The sequence below is a fragment of the Macaca mulatta genome, chromosome 7 (assembly GCF_049350105.2).
Source record: "Macaca mulatta isolate MMU2019108-1 chromosome 7, T2T-MMU8v2.0, whole genome shotgun sequence".
Lineage (NCBI taxonomy): Eukaryota > Metazoa > Chordata > Mammalia > Primates > Cercopithecidae > Macaca > Macaca mulatta.
Window position 1 is genome coordinate 98,955,887 of NC_133412.1, and position 26,130 is coordinate 98,982,016.

The 26,130-nt window shown below is 36.6% G+C and overlaps 1 long non-coding RNA gene across 1 annotated transcript in view; it reads right to left on the minus strand.

Moving 5' to 3' along the window:
* Window positions 1–1,413: 1,413 nt before the first annotated feature.
* LOC114679543 (uncharacterized) overlaps window positions 1,414–26,130 on the minus strand; it is a 169,232-nt gene continuing 144,515 nt past the window's right edge. Inside the window, exon 3 of the long non-coding RNA XR_013395375.1 lies at window positions 1,414–1,584. This is a non-coding gene — a long non-coding RNA (uncharacterized LOC114679543). The remainder of the gene's footprint in view (window positions 1,585–26,130) is intronic.

The following is a 26,130-nucleotide window of genomic DNA, read 5'->3' on the forward strand; positions in this document are numbered from 1 at the left end:
TGAATACAGATTCCAAAGAAATAGGGAGCAGATTTGTGTAACAGAGTACCATTTTCTTCAATGAAATGAAGAAAAAAATGCCAGTGTATGAATCTATGAGGGGAGAAATGGTGAATGTTAAGTAAAGTGAACAAAGATATGGAAAGAGTGAAGAAACCAACACGGTATGTATTGAACATTATTTGTAATTAGGTTTTTAGCTTTCTGTTCGATGACAGTAAAATATTTCTATTGGTTCACTTGCAAAAGTATTTATTTTAAATTACCTGTAATGATTAAGCACAGAAAAAATAAGTATTATACAAGGCTACCTAACAGAATTCAATTCATTCCATAATAATACCTAAGAATTAATGCTTTCATTTTGTATGGCATTTGAAGACTTGGAAACTCAAGTTACCAACACCTTGCAGATGATTTTAGAAGAGAAAATTAAGAAATCCAAACTCTAATTTGGGGTCAAATATAAAGGAAAACAACTTAATGAGCTCTTAAAAATGTAATGCTCTTTTATAAAACAAGAAATACTTCTGCATCCTAAAAATCTGTTTTCTCTCAAATGTTTTTCTCTAATGCTGTTTGGTTACCTCCTAAAGCCATTATTTCCAGCAGAGTCACAGAAATCCTCAGCTGTGTAGGCGGTCCCAGTAAATTTAGCAGCCAAGCCACATTTTGACATGTTAAGAATAGGCGTCTATAAATCTTCCCCAGCTTCTCCTGAGAAGATTAAATCTTTCTTTTCAAGAATTTGCTAAATTTCAGGAAATGCTGTAATGTAACAAATGACTTGTAGACAAGACTGAAGAAAGAGTAGAAGATAATGGAATCTCTTTGTTCAAGAACCAAGGCCCCAGAAACTGAAGGAAACTCCTGAAAGTTCTACATTATCTACCAGAAAAGAGAGAGAGGCTGGGGCAAATGAAATCCATCTTCCTGCAGTAGCAGTGGGCTTCATGACCAGGGATATGTCACAACCTCTAAAGAAGCCCCTATGTTGTCAAGGAAGATTTCCGCTTTCATAACCCATCTCTTTAGAACAGAAATGCCACAGAAAAACTTTCAATTAAAAGAGATCTTCCAATAGTCTGAATTTCCTTTTTTTTTTCCTTATACCTAGCCAAACAGGGGACCCAGGGCACTGCCCTTTGTCTCCCAAGTGTACTTCAAAATGCATTTCCTAACCTTTCTCTGAACAAGAAGAGCTCCTTGGATCGAGTGACATCTGGAAGAGGTTTAAGCTACTTAATATGAACATAATGAACTTAGAATGTACAGCATAGAGAGATAAGGAATTTATTGAAGGAATATTGAGAAGAAAAGCAAATTGAAGAAAGAGCTAAGTAGGCTCTGGGAAGGTGAGAGCCAAGGTTGCCCCAAATACCAAAATGAAGGGGCATTACACCAGCAAGTGACTTTGCACCAACCATTTCCCAGGAATATATCATTCTTCTTCAATATTTCTAAATGCCAAGAAAAGATAGTCTAATTGGTTTTCCATGAGTCTTGGACTTACCCACAGGCTAAGGATAAAGCTGAGAAATGCACAGCCATCAGAACCACATCAGATGATGGTGGAGTAGTTTTCTAAAAGAAAAATAGACTACTGTTACCAACAGAAGAAAAAATAGATCTTGAACAGGAAGAAACAAACATGAGAAAAGAGAGATAATGCCATTAGACAGCAAGCTTAACTTCCTAGTCAGATCATTCTGGGTTGCAAAGCTGATCTTTATCTTTCTGATCAGCACTTGCTCATCTCCCCAGTGTCTTACCTTTCCTAAATAAGTAGAAAAGTTGCTTTCATAACTCACAGAAGGGTAACTTATATTCTATTGGATGGAGCAGGTGGAAAAGAAAAAGGAGGGATGCTCCAGAAATACGAACATCTGAGTTAGTCTCTACTCAGATTCACGCACATGAGACATAGATACCTAGGCAGAGCTCCATATCCACAGGATGACCTCAGAACCACATGCTTATCCTTCTCTCATACCTTTGATTACCTATCTCCTACATCTGCCTTCAAAAGTTTTAGTTCTGCTGTTTTAGATCACTGTCTTACAAGAATATCTCTAACCATTAACTATTGCCACTACTCTTTGCTAAAAGTTTCCCAAAGTGTTGTTATTTGTGTCCTTCAGCATCTGCAGTTTCAAGATTACTTTCTCAGGATATCACTTTGGACAATAAATGCTTTTTTTCCTTTACAGTGACCTCCAAACCCATATGCCAAGCTTGACTCATTTAAAAAAAAAAAGACCCACAGCTTGAAGAATTAGTTTTTGAGAAAATACGTTTTCACCTAAGGAAAAAAATATATATCTAATTTTCACTAGTTTCTGAGCTCCTTATTTATCTGTGCCCAGGGCACCTAAATTGTGTTTAATACATGTTCATCAAGTAAATAACTGAGATAGAAAATGAATACATATTTACTTGTATCTGACTATCAACCCCTTCTAGAAAGTTTAGAGAAGAAATCTTATAGGTTATCTTGTCTAACCCTGTCATATGTTATAAACTTGGGCTAGAGGCTGAGAGAAGGAGAATGACTTAATCTCAAATCTAATCTGTGACAGAGCAGAAAATCAAAGTCAGATGTTCTGAGTTTAAATCCAGTACTTATGACACTATAACACCCAAGTAATTAAAGTTCTTAAAGTATGATATCTCATGTACATATAAATAGATACCCTTGAATAGACTGAAAACCCAGTTGGATTTAAAGATATAGTGTTAGAATAATAAAGGCAGGCCTTGAGGTTAAGGTTTAGCCCAGAGAGTGCCTAATTACAACATTAGTCTTGTAAACAGTCAGAACAAGATGACCATCATGTAGAAGGACAGAGTCCTTCACTCCCCTCTCATCTTACCCAGAATCTTCATTGTTCACTTTGCAGACTAGAAACATCCATCTCAGGGGAACATTTCCAGGACATGTCATGATAACAAGTACCTCTATTTATTGATAATCATGACCAAGTCAAAGAACTCCAGAGCAACTGTTAGGAGAGGAGAATAACCTTTTATCAGCTTTTATTCTTTCCTTTTGCCTCAGGCTTTTGCCCAAACTCAGAACAGTGGTGTGTGTCTGTGCTTCAGTTGTAAGAATGAGTAAGAACCACCCCTGCAACAACCTCTGAAATGTCCTGCATCATCCTCCTAATGGGGCAGTGTCTCATCTTCTGCACCTTCTTCCTCTTCTCTCAATTAAAATGTCTCCTCTGTCCCCATCATATTAAATCTCCTAAAGACTCTCTAATTTAGATTATATGCTGATGACTCACAATTATCCATTTCACAAATGGACCTCCTTCTTGAGCTCCGGACCCATATATAACATAACACACCCTAATAGTCATCTCTAACTGTATGTTTCACAGATACCTCAAGTTCAATCAATTTAAATGGAATTCATAATCAAACCTACTTTCTGTCACCTGTTCTCAAGCCAGTAACATGGACTTCGTCCTAGATTCCTCCTTTACCTCATCAACTACTTTCAGTTTGTAACTAAGTCTTATCAATTCCACCTCTAAAATATTTCTTTGACATTTCCATCATCGTCCTACCTTGCCTTGATCACCTGCAACTTGTTTTAGTACAATGTTCTTCTAGCTGATATCCCTATGTCTACCCTTTTCTCCCTTCAATCTACCATTCATACTGCAATGAATGTTACTGTTTTGAAGTGTGAGTCTGATCCAGATACTCCGTGGCCTCCATAGTATTCCATCACAGATGGGTTGGAATCAAGCCCCTTGGCAGGCCAGTTAGGCCCTTCAATGCTTTATCACCCAGGCAAGATCTTTCATCTCACCAGTCTACTTAGGGCCTCACAGGACTAACCCTCAGACACCACTGAAACCATCCTCCCTGGAACAAACTGCATCATGTTTCATTTCTGAGGACCCACTATGATGTTTCGCTTCTGTCTTTTTAAAATTATTATTATTATTTATTTTTAACACAGGGTATCACTCTGTCAGGCTGGAGTGCAGTGGCATGATCATGGCACACTGCAGCCTCTATCTCCTAGGCTCAAGCAATCCTTCTACCTCAGCCTCCCAAGTAGCTGAGACTACCGGTGCACACTGTCATACCTGACTGATTTTTTTAATTTTAAGTAGAGACAAGGTCTCAATATGTTGCTCAGGCTGGTCTCGAATTCCTGAGCTCAAGCAATGCCACTTACCTCCCCTTCCCAAAGTGCTCTAATTGCAGGTGTGAGCCACCACACCCACACTTCTTTTTATGCAGTCTTCCCATTGCTTGGAATGCCCTCCTAAACTTTGTCTAGCTTTGTCTCCACTTAAGTATCACATTTTCTGTTTACAATTCCTTCAGCAACTTTCCCACCCTACTCTTCCTTGGGTATTCCTTGTTTATAGCACCTATTACCTTCCATTGCAATTCTAACCACTGTCATTATTCATCTTGTTTTTTCTCAATGACTAGCAGAATGCCTGGCACATGCTATGGTTGAGTAATCACTTATATCATAATGGGTGGTTTGGAATTAACTTGTTACAAGAAATATGCATTGAGCTACAAGAAATTCCTAAAATAGTGCTCCAGTCCAAAGGCCTGGATTTGCTGTCACTACGGTAAGAATGGAAAATGTGTTACCTCTGGCAATAGTTTGGATGCTTATGAAATTTCTTAAAGGCTAAAGACTGTCAAAGAGATCCATTTCTCTTACCATCCTACCTCTTACTTTGGATTTCCTAGAAATCCAATACCAGAAGCCAGCATTAACTAAATATTTAACACATGCATTTTGTCAAACATGGCTAATACCTATAGAACTTCTAATGCTCTACCTTGAAACTGATGGTTCTAGGTCCTTCTGAAAGGCCAAGCATTGTGCTGGGGCAGCAGATCCACTCACCAGCTGTATTCTGTGCACTATTTAATGCAAGGCACATTGCCTGGGATTAACTAGAATCATGTAAAGACACGTGAAGTGGCACCTAGGGGCTGGGAAGCCTAAAGAGGAGTTAGTCAGTTTAATCCTCAAAAACACTTTGAAAATATTTGGTTTGAATAATTGGTTTCAATAGGCAGCATTTCTCATTTGACTATGGAGTACTTTCCTCATGGTATGGGTATTGATATAATAAAGATTTGGCTAAAAAATTACTCTGATCAGTTATTGACCTACTTTCCCATTCCTTCAAACCTATCCAAAAAGAGCTAGTTTTATTTTTATTTTTTACACTTGCATACATTTGTCACAGAAAATGTGAAGAAACAATTTTTATCAAATACTTTAGTGAAGGAAAAAAAAAAGTTTTTCTCTTCTGACCCCCTTCTGCGTTAACTATGCTGTGTTGGTTTGAGATCACCAAATCTATTCCGAACACTGACAGGCCACATGAGGCTTAACCATATGATATGTGAAGTAGAAGGGTCATTTTAGTCTTAAACCAACTGTCTTTACCAAACTCCAGGAGGAGAGAAATCATATCTGTTAAACTGTTTTGTTTACAGTAACCATAATGCTATGGGAAAACGGAACATTAAAAATTTATTTTAGAGATCATATCTTGTTTTCATTTAAGAATATAAGAGCAAAAATAAACCATTGTTTTAAGATACCTAGGTTACTACTGGCTTTATAATAATCAATTTTTATATCAGTACTAAGTATGAAAAATTAAAAATCAAATTATATTTACTTATATTTCCCATGAAATGTTCTCTATTGCCTCCAGAAAGCAGAGCCTTGTGATCTTATCTGTCAACACAGGAAAATAATACAGGTATAAATCACAACTCCTAACAGTCAAGGGGTTGCTTAGATCTTGTTCTTGGAAAATTTGAGTCCAATATAAAAACAGACACATTCCTCAAATAATTTTTTTGTCAGGCCTACAATTTAGAAGATATTTTCAAGGCAATTTTCAGTCCAACCTTTTGATACAAAAAACAATTCCAAACCCATTCCCTGCCCATGCCCTGAAAGTATGTCACCACCATTTGAGCCTGAACTGGAAGTATCGCTTTAAATCTAATCCATTCTTTGTCATTGAAATAGTTGTGTAAAGCTCTTTTTCTTTCTCCTCATCTGCTAAATGAGATCATCTTCACCCACTTAAGACATCTTGATGAAGTGTTATGGCTTTTAAGGAAATTTAAATATAGGAAATATATTTTTAAGAACACTCTGAGTATGATTTTATGTTTTCTACCTAGAGATGTAAAATTATTTTTAATTTTAGATTTGTGGTTTTTCCAAAAAAATATTCATTTCCTAAATTAACATTTGCTGGCTAGGGCACTGAGGTTATGAGTGATTTAGTCCCTTTAAATTCTAAACTCTGTATAATATTTTGATATCTTTAAATGAATTTTAAAAAGGTAAAGAAACAAATTATATGTGTGTATATGAGACTTTTTTCTAAATCAGGCTTTATAATAGATAATATATATTTGTTCTATAAGATATAAGCAATAATGAGTAAGAAGGGGAGAAAATCAACAAAGAGATGACGAATACATAGTGTGGTAAGTACAACAGAATCATGTGAACAGAGGGATATGCTCTACGAGAAGAAAGAAAAGTCTAAATGATACTGCAAATTTCAGATGGACTGTTCCTTTGTTTAGGATTTCCTACAATTCTACCTTCAACACCACTGTGATTAAAAAAGCTTGTTTCTCTCATGGGGGGAAATATTTTCTTCCAAAGGAGAGTCAACCTGACTTCCATATGTACATAATTCCTAGGAATAAATCTCAAGAAAACATTCCCAACAATGCACATTTTGTCCCCAAATAAGCACAGCTGTTTAGTATTAGTCTTTCAGTTTATGCCCATCTTTTTCTAGCTTCTTTATAGACAAGGCACTGCAGTTGCACCACCAGAATATAAGTTTCAGCTGTATCTGTGTTCCCATCTACTGTTCTGTTACTAAGCTTCAAAGAGAGGTCTAATTTAAGACCTACGGTGTGTTCAAACCTGTAGTTTCAGATAAGGATTCTCCCTCTTATATAATGCATTTTAAAATGAGAGCAAAAAGCCCACATCCGTGTTGGATTTCCACTGTTTAGCTTTGAGTATTCTTGAAGCCTTAAATTGAAGAAAGAGTACAGGGTTTGTGAGCTACAGTAATTAGTGCTGGTGGCAGTAAGGCTTGTAGCAGTGTTGATGAAAAGAAACCATAATTTCTTTTAAACTCCTTAGGGTCTCCTTTCTGAAAGGAAGACTTGCAATGTTTCTTTTTAAAGCTTGGATCAAATAACTTAAGCAGACGCTGTGACAATACCATTTGCAGGAAAGAAACCTATGGTATGACTCATTCACCCACCAAAATGACACTCTATACACCTACTTGTTCCTTGCCTTTACTTTCTGAGTCCTCTGAGTCAAAGCATTTGAAAATCAGTCTGCATGTCAAAGCCCCATGAAAATTTACTTGCTGACATCTTTTCTGCTCATCCTGGTCCACTTCACCTTCTCCAGCATAGGCAGAGTTATGAACAATGTAGTGATTATTCATTAATAAGGTCTACATGTAACAGAAAACTCATTTTCCTTTCTAAGTTAATATAGGTAATGTGACTTGCTTTGCCATGCTTCATTACTCCATTCCCTAAAGGCTGAGAGAAATTCTTTTACCCTCAGAATTTTACTAATCCTCCAGTTTATCTCAACTTTCCTCCCTGAGAGCATCTGCCACCGAGAGACAAACCAGCAGACCAAGGTCAGCACACTGTCCTTTGCAGCTTTTACCATATAATAGAAGTCAACTAATTTCATTTGCCTTCGAGACTGTTGGGGAAAATTCTGAATCAAATGGTGGTAAATTACTTTTAAAATGTGGTACTCACGTCATATCCAAATACCACTGCAAATAAATATACTGTCTGGCACATAGTAGGTTTGTCAAATTAATCCTTACGAATTATGGAGCTCATGTCTGGGATTAGGTTGTGCATTCTTTTATTCCAAAAAAAAAAAAAATTGTATTGATCCTCTGTGGGCAGACAGAGAGGCACTGTGCTGTGCACTGTGACCTTGAGTTCATCATCCTGCCTCTAGACTGGAGAGTGGTTTTGATCATTTTATTAATAGATGGATGGAAATTTATAGTAGATATACCTCATCTTACACAGTATGTCTGATTCTAAAGAGTATTAAATGCCCTTTATTTTATAAATCTAGACATATTTTATATCAGAAAGAAACCAACTACCTAAAATTGTACTAGAACTAAGTTAATTCAATAGTTCCCATTATATATGAGGAGACTTGGACCAAATATTTAACTTACCTAAGGTGAAAAGGGTAGTTACAAATTCAGGATAAAAATAGCTGTTCTTTTTCATCCACATTAGGCTGTCTCTGTAAACCTTTTCTTCTTATTAATAGTTTTTAAAATTAATCTATCAATTTCCCATATTTGTCATCTATTGTCTTAGAATGCTAGTATAATTGTAGGTTTTCATTGATTTTATTGGCTTGAATTGGGGTTATATCTGCTTTTCCATAAACTTCTGTGCATTCTCTCCTAGAAAAATATTCTAGATTTTAACTGTTATCAGGTTTTTCTTTGTACATTACTTCATTCTGAACACATTTTACTGTGTCTTTCAGCAGAGGTGAAAACTAATAGGAAGCCATAATTTATTGAATGAAAACAGTTCATTTATTTGAGGACAATTAACTAACCCCTTTTTAGTATTCTATTTTTTCCAGTTAATTTATCTCAATTACCTTGTTTCTATATGAGATAACTTGTTGATATATTTTTGACCCAGAGTGAACGCTTATTAAAATGGGATTAATATATCAGCATTATTTCTCTTTACCGAATATTTCCAAGATATTTTATTCATGAATATTAACAAGAAATGAGAAAAATAGGACATTCGTTGAGTGTCTATTATGTATCAGCAACGTTTTAGTTATTTAGTCGTATCTAACCCTCACTGTGTCATTGTGAAAATGGCTTCTGGAATGTTTAAATTTTCAAACACAAGAACACTGAAGCCCAGGAAGGTTGAATAACTTGCCCAATGTCATACAGTTAATGAGAGGTGAGGACAAGATACAAGTCCAAGTCTGCCAATAACAAAGCCTATTCTCTAACACAACACTCTGATTCATAGACAAATGAGAAAAATAAGCCTCCTCTACGGATGAGATTTGGAGTCTGGGAAGGTTAAATGACATATTTCAAAGAGACGGTTGCAAGCCTTGGAGCACCAGGTCCCATTCCTGAGTTCTGGACTCCAAGTCTGCCCAGAAAGTATCCTTAAAGCCCGATTTTTCCCATCTGTGCCTGAGAGCTGGAGCACTCAGGAGAGGTTCCAGATTGACATCTGGCGATTTAAAGTTCCCCTAGAGTTATATAGGATGAGAATCTGGCTTATATTTTCTTTTCCCTACATAGCAGCTCATAATGACTCGTCTGTTGCTGGCTGTTAAAGTGGTTGGCAGGCCTGGTGTGTGCAAGAAGCCGGGGTAACAGAGCCAGGATGTCTCAGTTGGTTAAGGGCGAGAGTGAAGGGCCCAAGTACAGTCTCTGATTCCAGCTTTTGCTTTGGGCAGTCACTTAATGTCTCTCTGCCCAGTCCTCCCATCTGTAAAATGGAAAGAGGAATACTGATGAACCTCTCAAAGAAGCTGTGAGGCAGAACCCATTCATGATTAACACAGAGTCTTTTGGATACAGAAAGGGCAGTGGAAAAGTTTAAAATCACTTCAGGATGGGATTATTTGGTATAAATGTGTTTAAAATTACTATTTGGCAATCCTGGTGCAACAAACCTTCAATTTGGCATTGGCTGCTAGATGTAGCCAGTCTTTTAGGAACTACTGCAGCAATAACTGTCCTGTGGAAATTGTATAGGAAAATAATAGAAATACATCAAACAAGAATGTGCATTAGATACTCCATTCCCCAGCCCCTCAGCAGACTTCTGGAGGTCATACTCTATGTGTTCTTCATGTTTCACATGCCCCGTAGTACCTACTTCAGGGCCTTGCACCAAAGAAACCATCAGCCGAGAGTCATTCTTCATGATATGGTTCAAGGCAAAGAGAAGCTATACTGAATGGTCCTGGGACTTTAATTTTTAGACGAAATGGCTAATGGCTTTGATTTGCCTTGTGTCATTTTGATACATTTCCTAAGTGCCAAATTGTTAAGAGGTTCCATATTTCTAGTTTCCAATTTCTCTGGGCTCTCTGAATATGCAGTTGCACAGGTGTATGCCTTGGGCACACACCCAATATAGCTTTACTTTACCCTTGAACTCATTAGAAAGCGGCCACCCACACCTGTTTAGGCCCGGGTGAGTCCTCTTTTACATCTTTATGTCTCTCATCCATATGAGGAATAAGACTTGCTATTGGCAAGATGTAGTTTATATACTATGACTGCACTTTGGACAGTAATTTTTAAGTCTTAGTTATGAGGGAAAGATAAAAGTAAAGGCTGTTTACTGTCCTTTACTGTTTCCTGGCCCTGCCAGGACCCCCCAAAATTGTGATGCAGTACCATGCTACTGCAGAGGGAGTGCTTATACCTACAGCACTGATATCAGTTGGCAACTGTAGATACTCAGTCCAATCTAGAATTTCAGAATGAGATTATTCCAATAAGATCCCCAGGTTATTTGTGTACACATTAGGAGTAAAAGGCACTGGGCTAGGATATGGGCTTTAGAATAATTAGGAAAGGTTAAAAACCCAAGTGTCCTTGGAGTTAGCAGTGGTATTGAGTTCTATCACTATCATTGGGGCATAGTCTTATATGAAAAAAAAAAATAATGAAGCATAAAGACTGAGTCTGTGCAGCCATAAAGATTTCCCTTCCAGACCATTTCTGCTTTGATACTTGGTTTCTCTTCCATATCTGACGCTACTTCTGCCCTTTCTTCTAGGTAAATAAGAAGCCAGAGTATCTCCTTAGCCTCCAATACACTCTTCTGCCTTACCTTCATCGAACTGACAACTCTCTGAAGAGCTCAGACTAGTTTTCTTTACAGACAACTTTGAGTCCTTTAGACTTGTCACAGGAAGAGGGAGAAAGAAGCTGTGCAACTCCCTAACTAGCTTACTTTGGCTCCTGGATGCCAAGGCAGATGTTACAAATGACACAACATCTCTGCTCAGGGCCTCAGTGTGGAAATTACTCAGCAGAGCAGACATGGGCCTTTCTGTTTTACTGCCAGTTATGAGCTTGTGAATAGCACACCACACTGCCCTGATTAGTGGATGTTTTCACTCCCTCCTCATAATCACAGGACTGGAGCGGAATGATAAGGAGAGCTTCCATGATAGAGTTGGTGATGTGGAGCAGCTCTCTCCCTTCTCCTTTGTTGTGCTTCTCTTAATGCACACAACCCTTTGAAGTCTGATTCTTTATTTTTGCCCGACTCACCTGAGCCATCAGCAGCCCCTCATTTCCAATATAGTTCCCTTATCACTGTCCTGATTGAGGCTTGAAAGCACCCGTGGGAGCGCTTCTGTGTTAGCGCACAGCTGGTGGGTTGTACAATTCCCTGCTGTCTACCAGGAAATGTTGATTCTCCTATTGTACTGCAATGAATAATCACCTTAATTTTTATTAGAGGTTTATCTTCAGACCTAACTTTTCTGAAAAGCCCGAGGGAATTGGGCAGTTGATTAAGAGTCCAGTTAGTATTACTAAGGGATTTCTTCTGGGGAGCTCATACAAGACTTCAATTCTATGCTTTTCTTTTTTGAGTATGCATGCAAGGGCTGAGGAGTGAGCAACAGAGGATGTCTGAACTGGAGCTCATAGTGCTCAGGTGTGTATGACTCATTTTCTTTGGATCCCAGTGGCATAGAACTCTGACTCTCATCTTCCTTTGACTTACTGAAGGGCATAGAAGAAAAACAAGTGGCAAGTGGCTACATTTAGGTTCTGATAAGAGGATAAAGATGCTGTTTGGTAATGGAAAATTTACCCAGTCTGTGTAAGGAGGTATTGAGTTACCTTTTACATAGAATCAGACTATTTTCCATATGAAAATAAACATATATGTGATCTTAAACATCTATGGATCAAAAGCATGCTATTTCCACGTATAAGTCTTTCGAAGAGCAAAAATAGTACTTGGTTGTTTACATAGATGAAATTTACTTTAAACCAGAGAAGAAAATGGCTTCATCTTAAATTGTTAACCATGATCAATTGGTAGTGGCTATTTGGAGTCCTGTGTTGAAAAGAATATTGAAGCAATATTCTTTGGGCTCCATGGAAGAGAAAACCATGCTAAATTGCGAAGAAGGTAGTGGCGGCATTTCTACTTCATGCTTTCTTTATACCATTTATACATATTCTACTTACTATTCAAATAGTAGTAGTATTTGTCCTTCCACTGGCAATGAATTACCATTTGGAAGGAAAAATATCTTCAACTGCTGATAGAGAGTTAACTCTGATTTACTCATAGGTGCTTTCTTATTTCAGAATACAGTGTTTACTGAATAAAATAAGGCATCTTGCCTGAATAAATGCTACCAGCCTCTCTTAAATATACCATACAGTTCATATAGATTAGGACATGTCTAGTATTAAGAATTCTATGTGTTTTCTTTTGTTCTGTTTCAATATTTCTCTGGATTTGGTATCAGAGGGTTTAGGCTAACACTCTGGCTGAAACACAATTTAAGATCCGTATGACCTTGGGTGAGTTCCTCAACTTTTTTGAGCTTTGATTTCTTCCTTTGAAGGTGGATGGAAAAAATACAAAACAAGATATGTTAATATAGTCACAGTAGAAGTTACTAGAAGTTACTGGACTTGTAAAATAGGAAAGGGGAAAAACAGGACAGTGTGAGCAGGGGCACAGACAAAAAATGTTAGTTAAATCTAAATCCTAATAGTCTCCTTATGAAAGTGAAACACTAAAACACCAAAAATATAAGGAAAATCAAAGTATTTTAGCTGTATAATAAGTGTTAAATATCTGAAAAGAATATAATCATTTACGTGTGGGCTAGGCCCCTCTGATGATGGTAACAGATGTCTGTAAACAGATTAGTCTCTAGATTGCCTAGAGTCTCATAGAGCTTCTGAGATAGTGTGTCTTTTCTTCAAGTGTGCCGTGGCAAAGCCTCTTCTCCAGTTTATATTGAACAGACACCTAAATGTGTCTATCTTTTACATGGCTAAGTTGGGAGTCACTTTTGGTAAATTTCATTGTAAAAGATCATCTGTGAAGCAGGCAGCTAAGGCTAAAGCAAGATATTTAGTTACGTTTACTTGACCAAACTAAGATAAAAGATAAAATACAAAGTACAGAAATGGATGTTTATAAAACCGACATGAACTACGTTAAGGTAATTAACACCTACGTATAAATGGGACAGGTTCTTAGTATTTATTCATGCAAACATAACCTTAATAACTTTCCATAAACTATTTCTTCTGGTGGTTTACCTCAGATGTCCTGGGTTTCAGTCCCTAGGCAGTGCCTCTTCCCCATGCATGCCTACGTTACTTCCAGGAAGGGGTCCAAAGGACAGTTCTGGTTTTGTCACCTAACAATTTTGTGATCTTGTGCAACTTTCTTAACCTCTCTGTACCTTATATTCCTCACTTGTAAAATGGTGACAATAATAGTATGTAACTCATAGAGTTCTAGTGAGGATTCAGGAAAATGGTAAACCAAAAAGAAAAGATGTGGCACAAATAATGTCAGCTGCTATCTTTTTTCTGATAGCAGGGAGGCAATATGCATTACCTTAAATATTTGTCTTTTCCATTTTGTATTTATTTTTATTTTAGTCATTTAAAAAAATTTATATATAACGAACATATTTTGGTGATAATTTGCATTCATATTATAAAGCTCAAATTATGGTAATTGGGATTTTTGTCACTTTAAATATTTATCTCTTCTTTATGCTAGGAATATTTGACTTATTCTCTTCTAGCTATTTTGAAATGTACAGTTGGTTATTGTTAACTATAATCACCCACCTGATCTATTGATCACTAGATTTTCTGTCTTTTGTCTAACTTGCTGCCATCTTAATCATTAACATTGCTGTTAACCTCAGCACCTCCATAGATAAACACTGGCCTGATAGTGTAGATCAGAGGTCCTCAGAGTATGGTCTGCAGATCCCTGGGTATCTCCAAGGCCATTTTGGGTCTGTGAGGTCAAGACTATTCCCAAAATAATACTAATATATTACTTGCTTGTTTAACACTGTTCATTTTGCACACATGATGCAAAAGCTGTGATGGGAAGAGTGGCTGTAACCTTAATTGTAGACCAACACAGTGCCACCAAATATATACTAGCAGTTATAATCTTCACCATCACACACTCACAATTGGAAAAAAAAATCAGTATTTCTTAAGAATCCCATTGAATGAAGTAGCTAAAATGATTAATTTTATTAAATCTCAACCCGAGTACACATTTGTTGAGTATCTGCTATAAAATAGAAATATGCACAATGTACATTTGCTACATACTAATGCATGTGTGTAGTTGAGTTGCAAGCTGAACTAGCTGTCATTTTCACAGAGGATTTTTTTTTTTTAACTACAAAGAACAACTCACAAATTATGGTTACTGGACTTATATATTTGGCCGTCATTTTCTAAAATGAGCTGAATTTGACACTTCAAGGAAAACAATTACAGTATTTGTTGTAAGCTATGAAGTTTAAGCTTTCAAACAATAATTACAATTGTGGAAAAATTTTATTCACTATCATGACCTTGGTAGTGTCCCGGTATGTTAAGACTTCTCTAATTAGATCAGCAGTGAAGTTAATGTATGTGATATGATTGATGTCTAACAAAATATTTCAACATTTAGAAGGCTCTGTAAAACTTCAAAAAGAAGATTTTACAAGTAATAAATGTTTATCATTACAAAATAATGAATTAGTGCAAGATAGGCAAATAGATTTTAAGGTAACAGAGAAGAAAATGTTTATTTATATGGTTTCAGGTTTCAAGTGGTAGCTAACCTTTAAGAAACTGCCACTTGTTGAGCTTTGGTATAGCATCAAAGAACAATGTCTACAACTATATGGAAAGGTTATTGAAATGATATTTTATTGTCCTTTTACATGTTTAAGGCTAAGTTTTCTTCATGTGCTTCAACAAAAAACAACATATTTCATCAAATTGAATGTAGACATAAATGTGAGAATTCATAGGTCTCCTATTAAGCCAGACACTAAGATGTGCAAAATTGTAAAACAAAGTCTTCTTATCACCAGTTTTTCTGTTGTAAAATTTTGTTTTTATAATTCATTAATTTAATTCATTAATTTACTTAACAGTTTATTATAATTGTAAATAAATTAAGTATTTTTTTGTATTATCAGTATTCACTTCCAATATACAAAAAGACTTAGACTCCCATACAATAATAATGGGAGACTTTAACACCCCGCTGTCAACATTAGACAGATCGACGAGACAAAAAGTTAACAAGGATATCCAGGAATTGAACTCAACTCTGCACCAAGTGGAACTAATAGACATCTATAGAACTCTCCACCCCAAATCAACAGAATATACATTCTTCTCAGCACCACATCACACTTATTCCAAAATTGACCACATAGTTGGAAGTAAAACACTCCTCAGCAAATGTAAAAGAACGGAAATCATAACAAACTGTGTCTCAGACCACAGTACAATCAAACTAGAACTCAGGACTAAGAAACTCAAAACTTCTCAACTACATGGAAACTGAACAACCTGCTCCTGAATGACTACTGGATACTTAACGAAATGAAGGCAGAAAAAAGATGTTCTTTGAAACCAATGAGAACAAAGATACAACATACCAGAATCTCTGGAACACATTTAAAGCAGTGTGTAGAGGGAAATTTATAGCACTAAATGCCCACAAGAGAAAGCAGGAAAGATCTAAAATTGACACCCTAACATCACAATTAAAAGAACTAGAGAAGCAAGAGCAAACACATTCAAAAGCTAGCAGAAGGCAAGAAATAACTAAGATCAGAACAGAACTGAAGGAGATAGAGACACAAAAAACCCTCCAAAAAAACAATGAATCCAGGAGCTGGTTTTTTGAAAAGATCAACAAAATTGATAGACCACTAGCAAGACTAATAAAGAAGAAAAGAGAGAAGAATCAAATAGACGCAATAAAAAATGACAAAGGGGATATCGCCACCGACCCCACAGAAATACAAACTACCATCAGAGAATACTATAAATACCTCTACACAACTAAACTAGAAAACCTAGAAGAAATGGATAATTTCCTGGACACTTACACTTTCCCAAGGCTAAACCAGGAAGAATTTGAATCCCTGAATAGACCAATAGCAGGCTCTGAAATTGAGCCAATAATTAATAGCCTAGCAACCAAAAAAAGTCCAGGACCAGATGGATTCACAGCCGAATTCTACCAGAGGTACAAGGAGGAGCTGGTACCATTCCTTCTGTAACTATTCCAATCACTAGAAAAAAAGGGAATCCTCCCTAACTCATTTTATGAGGCCAACATCATCATGATACCAAAGCCTGACAGAGATACAACAACAAAAAAAGAATTTTAGACCAATATCCCTGATGTATATTGATGGAAAAATCTTCAATAAAATACTGGCAAACCGAATCCAGCAGCACATCAAAAAGCTTATCCACCATGATCAAGTGGGCTTCATCCCTGGGATGCAAGACTGGTTCAACATACACAAATCAATAAACGTAATCCAGCATATAAACAGAACCAAAGACAAAAACCACATGGTTATCTCAAAAGATATAGAAAAGGCCTTTGACAAAATTCAACAGCCCTTCATGCTAAAAACTCTCAGTAAATTTGGTATTGACGGAACGTATCTCAAAATAATAAGAGCTATTTATGACAAACCCACAGCCAATATCATACTGCATGGGCAAAAACTGGAAGCATTCCCTTTGAAAACTGACACAAAACCGGGATGCCCTCTCACCACTCCTATTCAACATAGTGTTGGAAGTTCTGGCTAGGGCAATCAGGCAAGAAAAAGAAATAAAGGGTATTCAGTTAGGAAAAGAAGTCAAATTGTCCCTGTTTGCAGATGACATGATTGTATATTTAGAAAACCCCATTGTCTCAGCCCAAAATCTCCTTAAGCTGATAAGCAACTTCAGCAAAGTCTCAGGATACAAAATCAATGTGCAAAAATCACAAGCATTCGTATACACCAGTAACAGACAAACAGAGAGCCAACTCATGAATGAACTTCCTTCACAATAGCTTCAAAGAGAATAAAATCCCTAGGAATCCAACTTACAAGGGATGTAAAGGACCTCTTCAGGGAGAACTACAAACCACTGCTCAGTGAAATAAAAGAGGACACAAACAAATAGAAGAACATACCATGCTCATGGATAGGAAGAATCAATATTGTAAAAATGGCCATTTCCGATATAATAGTGATAGATATAACCCACATGAACAGAAGTTCATTGGTGTCCTCACTGATTTTTAAGAATAAAAAGGGATTCTGAGGCAAGAAGTTTGAGAATTATTGGGCTATAATCTATTTTAGTGTTTCTCAAAATGTATTTTTCAACAAGTCTCATCATAAACATCCGGATTTCTTTTTATAAATTGAAATTTCCTAACCCAAGATCTACTGAATCAGAACCAATAGGTGGGGGCCAGTAAACCTGAATTGCAAGCAAACTCTACTGGTTGAATCTTATGTATAATAAAATGACAGCTTATACTACAAATAAGAGACCTTCTGTACTTTCTAAGATATATAATTTAACGAGAATCACATCTCATTGTGTTGTAATCACATCTCATTAACAGTTGTAGTCTATAACTCCATTTCCTTCCCATAGGTAAGTGGTAATTTTTATCCTATTATATCTGGCATCTCAATCCCTCCATTTAAAAGCTAGGATCAAATCTTTTCTCCTTCACTCAAGTACACATGTATACCTTTGGCATATCCCACATATGTGTCCCTGTTTCTATGGATACTCTCAGAAGGAGACATCTTCTGTGAGAGGAAAAGGGAAGACCAAGAAGGATCTGGTAAGCAGTTTTTTTATGATGAAGATTTCATTATGGATATGCTGACCAAATTATTGAAAGTGCCCAGGGGATAAATTTCATCTCGCAGAGTGAGAATGTCTGGGTTTCTCTAATTTTTTTTCTTGTGGTAAAATACACAGAATGAAATTTACCACTTGTACATTTACAAGTACACAGTCCTTGACGTTAAGTACATTCACATTGTTATGCACTTATAACCACCATCCATATCCAGAACTTTTTCATCCTCCCCAGTTGAAACTCTGTACCCATTAAACACTAATTCCGCTTCTACCCCAGGTCCTAGAACCACCTCTAAATTTCTTTTTTGGTCAACCATTCAATCTGCAGGAGGGTTGTTACAGGTGGTAGCTGGGATAATTGTGCTTCAGCATACCTGCATCAAAGTGTATAAGCATAAAGACCATCCTTCATTGACAGGTGCATTATTATATCACCTTTAGAAGTGAAAATTTTAATAAAATCTCCTTGTTACATACCTGGGGTAGATAAACTTAAAGCTCCATATTTTCCATTGTTTGGATGCATTATGAATTATATATTTTAATGTATCAGTCCATTATATATTATGCATTACTCTGGAAAGTTCTAGAATCACAATTATAAACTTTATTTAGTAGGGACCTCAAAGACTAATTTAATTACCCATCTGACACTTAGATCTAGCAATGGAGAAACTCACTACCCACAGAAGCAGTACATTTAATCTTTGGACTGCCTAGATTGTGAAAATTGTGTATTACATAAAAATCTGGCCCATATATCTTCAAAACATCAGTCTTTTATCTCTAAGGAAACAGTGAAGACAACTATTGTGTTTTCCCTTGATCTTTTTTCTCTAGGCTAAACATCACTAGTTCCGTTAGATGTTCATCAAACTGAAGGATAGATTTAGCATTCTGCTCATCTCCCTGGAATAAACTCATTTCCTACTCTTTCCAGGAGATTCTATATCAGGAAGTGTAGGTGATTTTTAAGGTCAGACAGGTGAGACTGTTAGAGAATGTCTGACCAGATAGATTACATCCAAACTAGCACCTTCTTTATTCAGAATCCCATAATTATGTGAATGCAGCCTAAGGCTGTGTTTGCTCTTTTATCAGATATGATACACGGCAGATTCATAGTGATGTTGTTATAAAAATCTATAAAAATAATGTTCACACCTTTCCCAAGCTGTTCTTTCATAACTATGTCTAATTTTTTCTAACCTAAGATCAGGAACTTGCATTCTTACTAAATTTAATTTTGTTGGCTTTAGTCATCTTCCCAAGATCTTAATATCTTTTTGGAACCTCATCCTATTGTACAATATATATTTTATTCCTTACAACATATACCGTCTGAAAATGTGGTAATCATTCATTTGATTTTCTCATTTAAGTAACTGGCAAAATTTATGAGGAGGGCAGGGCCACTGAAAGCGGAATCCTTTGACACCTTTTAGAAACTTTCCAAATTAGTAGAGATTTGGAAAATTTACATACTTATGATTCAATCGGTCAGACTTAGTTTTTAAAAATTTTACCTGTAAGCTATCATATATCCTCTTTCAAAAGACTTGATGAGGCCATTTGCTATCTCTGGGTTTTATTTACCCCTAGCAATTTAATAGAAATTTAAAATGTATCACTTCTCAGGAACAGGGTAACTATTTGTAAGATAAGGTCAAGTAGACGTTGTGAGTTCCTTGGAGGAACAGGGTTATATACCTATGATTTTAAAGAATAACACAATAATTTACTCTGAAGAGTAATCCTTCTGTAACTATTCTCATTTACTGGGTAAATTACTACATAGAAACCAGGAGACTAAGCTAATACAATTCTGAAACTCATGTTGTGACCAGTAGATTTTGAACTTGAGTGTTTTTTTTTTTCCTTTAAGATCAAGGGCATTCCTTTTCTAGTAAAGAAAAAAAAAAGAAAGAAAGAAAGAAAGAAAATGAAGAGCATCACTAGCTGTTCATCATGTTCTCATTAGTCCCTCACTTATCATTTATGCATGCATAGATCAGTTATTGCTAGTATTTCTTCATGGAGGGGAAAAACAATCCCAGACATTTTTAGATGAGGGCCTGATTTTCAGGCTCAAGTGAGTCATCTAGTTATAAGCACCAGGAAAAGGGGCCATATGGCAGAGAACCTGACAGACCCTTTAATGACTGGGACAGACCCTATATTTATTGGAGTGTGCTCCAGATTTGAAGGTCAAAGTTCTCATGTATTTTTCTTGGTCCACTTAACTGTATTATCTAAACTTGATTAAAAATGACCTTATGATGGCAGTTATTTTCCTGAAAATATTAGGAAATACTGGCAAGCAACTGAGAATAGTAGGAAGGCAAGCACTTAATGGGTTGGACTATCATAAAGACTTTGAGTTGAAGGGTGTGGGGAGGTGGCTTTGCTGTACAGAATATGAATCAATTACAAACACACTCGCTCCTTCCAGGTCTGGGAGCCCAGAAGCCCCTTCACACCAGACTAAGGATGCCAGGAAAAATCAATAAGCTATTGAATTGGGTTCTCTGGGGGAAAACAGTGTATTTTGTAATTTCAAAATAGCTCTTTCATTAGAGAGCTGAAGAGGGTATAGCAGACATTGCATTTCTATAAAATATAAGCCTGGCAACATTCAGATCTGTTTTAAAATTAATAGAGCTTCAATCTTTTTTATTTTGGCAATAAATTGAGTTGTGACGCCTGCTAACTCTGTCTTCATTCTGATTTAGTAAGCATTCATTAAGAACAGTTTTGTATTTCTCTAACTGCGTCACCAAAGCTTCTTTCTGTCCCCTGGACACTAAATTAAGTATAAGAAGGATTGCAGCAAAGCTAAATAAATAGATCTTTAATTTTCCCAAGCAACACACACACACACACACACACACACACACACACACACTATCTATCTATGTATCAAGTTAGGGTGTTGAGCATTGGAAGTAGAGGGAAGATGGTTTGTGTGTAGGTTTAGTTATCAAAATCTACAGCATATAGGCTGACAGCTTTTGAAATACATAAACTGTTTCTCCCTCTCCTGTTTCCATAGCAACAGAGTGCACAAAGCCTTAGTTTTTGCACATAGAGAAAAAATTGGGAATGGAGTCTGGAATTGTCTGGAACAAAAGAAGTACACAGAAAATGGAAAATGAAGCATCTGTAGTCTCAAGAGCCTCATATTTCTTCACCGCTCCTTGATGTTATTATTCAAAATATGTATTGGAAGGCATGTTGGGGTAGTTTTGAAGAGTTTGGTCAGGATATGAAAGGTTAGGGCATCCCTGTCCACCTTTGACAAGCCAGAAGAGCCAGCACAAATAACTCACTGTCGCCTTTGTCTTCAGCAGTTGCATTATGACTTCCTTTTTTCAGGTATTCGTCATGATCTATTGTCCCTTTACCACACTGCAGGATGATTATTAAGATATTTGCATTTTCTTTTTTCTCCACCCATTTGATTAAAGAGTCAATGATAATGCCCTAAATTCAATAAATAAAGGGAGGATGTGACATATTCTTTAAGCAAGAGGGTCACAAAGTGAGATATAATGATCAGCCAAGCAGCCAAAATCCGAAGCAGGGCTTCCCTGGTTGGGCGAGAGTTTAAAGGGCTGTATCAACCTTGAATGGATATATCTCATTTATTCCCACATAATCTACGTGTATCTGTCTGGAGGTTCTGTGTCCTTCATATTGATTCAAAACAATTTCTCTGAGTTTGACTTAAATTTCTCTTCCCAGAGGGATAGATATATATGTGGAAAAATTTACCCAATGCAGTAAATATTTTACCAAGCTATCGTTTCTGTAGACACAAGAAAGTAAACTACTATTCAGTGTGGAATATCAGCTTTCTTTAAAGCAAACCAGAACCTTTTTTTTTTTTTTTTTTTTTTTTTATTTTATTTTTTTTAGCGGAGAAAGTAAAACTAAATGACTCTCTTATAGGTAGCCCAGTCGACATTAAAAGGAAGTGAGCATTGCCAATTCCTCACATCTCCTCACCGGTCTGAGACCACTGAAAGTGGTATAGTGGTGTACTTCATACGTCCTTTACTAATTAGTTGAGGTTATTTCGGTAGAGACAAATGTGCATCATATTCTCCCTCGCCAACCCCTTAACAGCCAAGAGTAAACTATTGTTGCCTGTCCAGTTGGGGACATTTCCTGGAGCAGAGTCATCATGACCAGGTATTTGGATTGGTTTTGCTTGAGTACTCTTGGAGCAAGAAGTTAATTGCTGATCTTCCCTAGGGAAAAGATGCAGATCATACTGCATTCGGGAAGTTCTATGGCTCTTTCTGTGGCTCTTGGCAGTTTGTACAGAATTCTTAAAGGGATTTTTCTAAATGTAGGACATGCCCTAAATATATAATGGCATGATAAACTGGATTAGCTCAGATGAAGCCATTACTGTCTATTTGTAAATAATAAAGCTTTTAAAGAAGCATAGGAATGAAACCATACTTAACCAATAGACTCAATGGCTCCTAAGGGGCTTTTTTGTTTGATTGGGGAAATAATAACACATGTTTTCCAAAGTTGCCAAAACATACTGACCAACTGGTCCATAAGGAAAATTGCTAGGTTAAAAACAAACAAACTTTTATTTAAAAGAAAGAAAAAAACCAAAATACAAATTCTACTTGACCATCAGCCCTTAGACAAGAAGGTTTAGAAATTTTCAACTTTTTAGTACTGGAGACATACTACTTTTTGGATAACATTGGTTTTTGCTAGAGATGACAGTAACCTATAGTGGTTTGTCTTCAAATAGTGAATGTCCTCCTCTGGTACTTCTGTCTGTTTCTCTTGACATAAGTTAACAAGAACTGAGAGAGAACTCATTTTCTTAGCCTCTTCCTTTTTAATTCTTGAAATCTTGTTCAAAGCAAGACCAAAGGACTCCTCCATGTGAGTCGAGCTGACCCCACAGACTGAGGACACACCTGACCCACATTCTTTGAGACAGTCAGAAGAGGTGGAACTCAGGGGTCAGTTGTCCTGGTATTGTTGGTGTCTCACAAATCAAAAGTGGTCCTATGGCAGTATCTGTTTACCCTATGACAGGCTGTCAGGGACCTGCACCTGTGAGGAATGAATAAATCTATTAGGTTGGTACAAAAGTAACCACATTTTTTGCCATTACTTCTGCACCAACCTAACAGAATTCTTCTTTCATGTGACCCAGAACCCACCCTGTCATGGCTGACCCTGGTGACAGTCCTCTTGTTTCTGACTGTATGCATATCGTCTCTCTTCTCTTTAGTCTTAAATATTTAAAAAACCTCTTTTTCAGCTCCCTAAATCATACTTTCTAAAATCATTTCTGGCTTTTCTATGCATTCTTTAGCAATTTTTAAATTGTTCACTTCCAAGGGCCCATGTCATTCTCTCCTTATCACGTGCTCCTCTCATTCTTCTGTTTTCCCACATTCTTTTTAACCTCTCTCACAGGCTCAGTGAAGTGGCTGAAAATTACTTGTGCTGAAAATCCAGAAGGTATTACTGCACTGTGGACTCATTTGCAGGCAGTTCAGCTGGAAAATCTGAAAATTGTGTTACTGTTTTTCTCTGATTCTTACCACTGGATATAGCATTCCTATAGGCTTTCATAGCATTTTTTTTTTTCCCCTTTCCCTATTCCTATTTCAGGAGCTTCTATGAAAGCATATTTTGAACCTCCTGGAAAAGTTAGCTGTTCCTAAAAGTCCCTCACACTTCCTTCTTGAAAGTTATACTAACATTTACTAATGTGGTCGATTTGCCTCTGTATCTGCTTCTGGCTGAGTGTCTTTATGTAGGTCTATCTTTAATATGACCCATACAACATTCCCTCAACCTCCTAGAAATAAAACCCCCTTTCCAATAAAAATCTTCATAGAAACCCAAATGTTGTAGCCTACACTGGGAGACTGGGGAAGGCACTAGGAATACTATCTAGTTAGTCTCCTCATAGCCTCACCAGCAGTGCTCCTTAAACACCCACTTTGAGGCCTAGGTCTTCTAGAACAATGTTGGAAAAGCATTGCTATAAACCATAAGTGATCAGCATTAGTCCAGTATTAATCAAAGTTAGGATTACATAAATCAAATTCTATTATCAGTTACTTCCTAACTCACACTTGCTGCCATACTGCTCTTAGCAGTTCTGATCTTGGCCCTCCCACCATTCCTTGATGAGTGACATGAGACAGCTTCTACTGACCCACTTCCAGGTTTTTATGTGGGTCCACAAAGAAGCCCCTCTCACAGCCATCATGAAACAGCAGCCACTGGTTGCCACATTTTCAGTTAGCACATTTGTAGACCATTCAACAAAGGATATATTAAAGACTTTAATGCTAAATATAGTTTTCAAATTGCTACTAGGTATTTATTATTTGAGGAAAAAGCCATACTATAGCCATAATTTCACCTCCTCACTAGATATTATCCACGATGGCACTCTTTCTAAACCCAGGGGACAGAGAGAAAAATAAAGCGCAGGTAGTGAAAGAAAAAAATGCACAATAAAATCAAGATATCTATGGATACATTAATTTTCTGCCTTCAGATTCTTATTTCTTTTCCTTGTTATTTGTATTGCTTAATTATAATGCAGTGAAATTGACTTTTTGATGTATAGTGTTATGAACTTTACACCCGTATACAGTCATGCGATCACACCAGAATCAGGATGCAGAGCAATTCCATCATTCCAAATACCTCCTCCGTAATACATTCTTTTCTTTGCCTTCCTTTCTGAAATATAATTCTGGGTTTACACTTGTTTTCTGTCAATGTTTTAAGAATATTTGCCGCTTCCTTCTCATCTCCATGATTTCTGGTGAGAAATTCATTGTCAGTTGAACATTGTTCTCCTACAAGTAATTGATCGTTTTTCTCTGCCTACATTCAAAATTGGGTTTTGTTTGTTTTTGTCTTTAGTTTTCAAGACTTTCATTATTATATTTCCGTGAATTTATTTGAGTTTACCCTGATTGGCGTTTGATAAACTTTTCCAAACCATATACTTACATCTTTAAACATAGTTTTCAGCATATATATGTATATGTGTACATATATATATATGTATATATATATTTTTAGTGCTGCACTATTCTTTCCCTCCTTCAAGACTTTGATGACACAAATATGAGACCTCTTGTATTGTCGCACAGGTCTTAAGGATCAACTCTTTAAAAAAAAAATCTCGTTGACTCTGTGTTATTCATACTGGATAATTTATATTAATCATTCAGCTTCATTCAAGTTGAGATTCAAATCTATCTCCAATCCACTGTTGAGCCCAGCCCGTGAGATTTTTATTTTATTTCTTATATTTTCCATTCCATAATTTCTATTTGATGGAATGGAAATAGAAATTATTTCCTCCTTATTTGCTAGGTTCTCTTTTATTTCCATTCACTATTAGCGTGTTTTTTATTACGTATTAGAGTATTTATGTACTGACTACTTCAAGGTATTTGTCAGATAATTCCAACACCTGTGTCTTCTTGGCATTGTTGATTGTTGTTTGCCTTTTCTCATGAGAGTCAAGGTTTTCCTCATGAGAGTCAAGGTTTTCCTTGTTTTCTCATATCTTCAGCAATATTGAATAGTACACTGAACATTTTAAATATGAGACTATCAACCTTGTTTTAATATTTGTATTTTTATTTCAGTAAGCAATTTACATGGTTAGGTTCATTCTGCAAGTCCCAACCAACTTCTGTGAGCTGTGGTTCTTATGGCAGTTACGTTTTCAAAGCCTTTGTAGTGCTATTAATACCCATCTCACATATGCAACACTGTGGGTAGTGATCTATTTCCATTTTAAAAGCCTTTGGTATGCTGGTTCGACCCATACATGCCAGCTTGAGTGAACTCAGGTATTTCTAAGAAATTTTATTGGCTAGTTTTCCTGAGGTTCTTTCTGTAATATGTCTCTGTGACTTTCCAGTTCCCTGGGACTTCCCTTTCTGGGTGTCCAGCCAGAAAGCTGAGTTTTAGTTGCTTCATTTTGAATTTCTGTGACTAAACTGGGAGCCAAAAGGAAGTAGGGCAAAGAGAAAAAAAGGCAACAAAGCTTGATGCA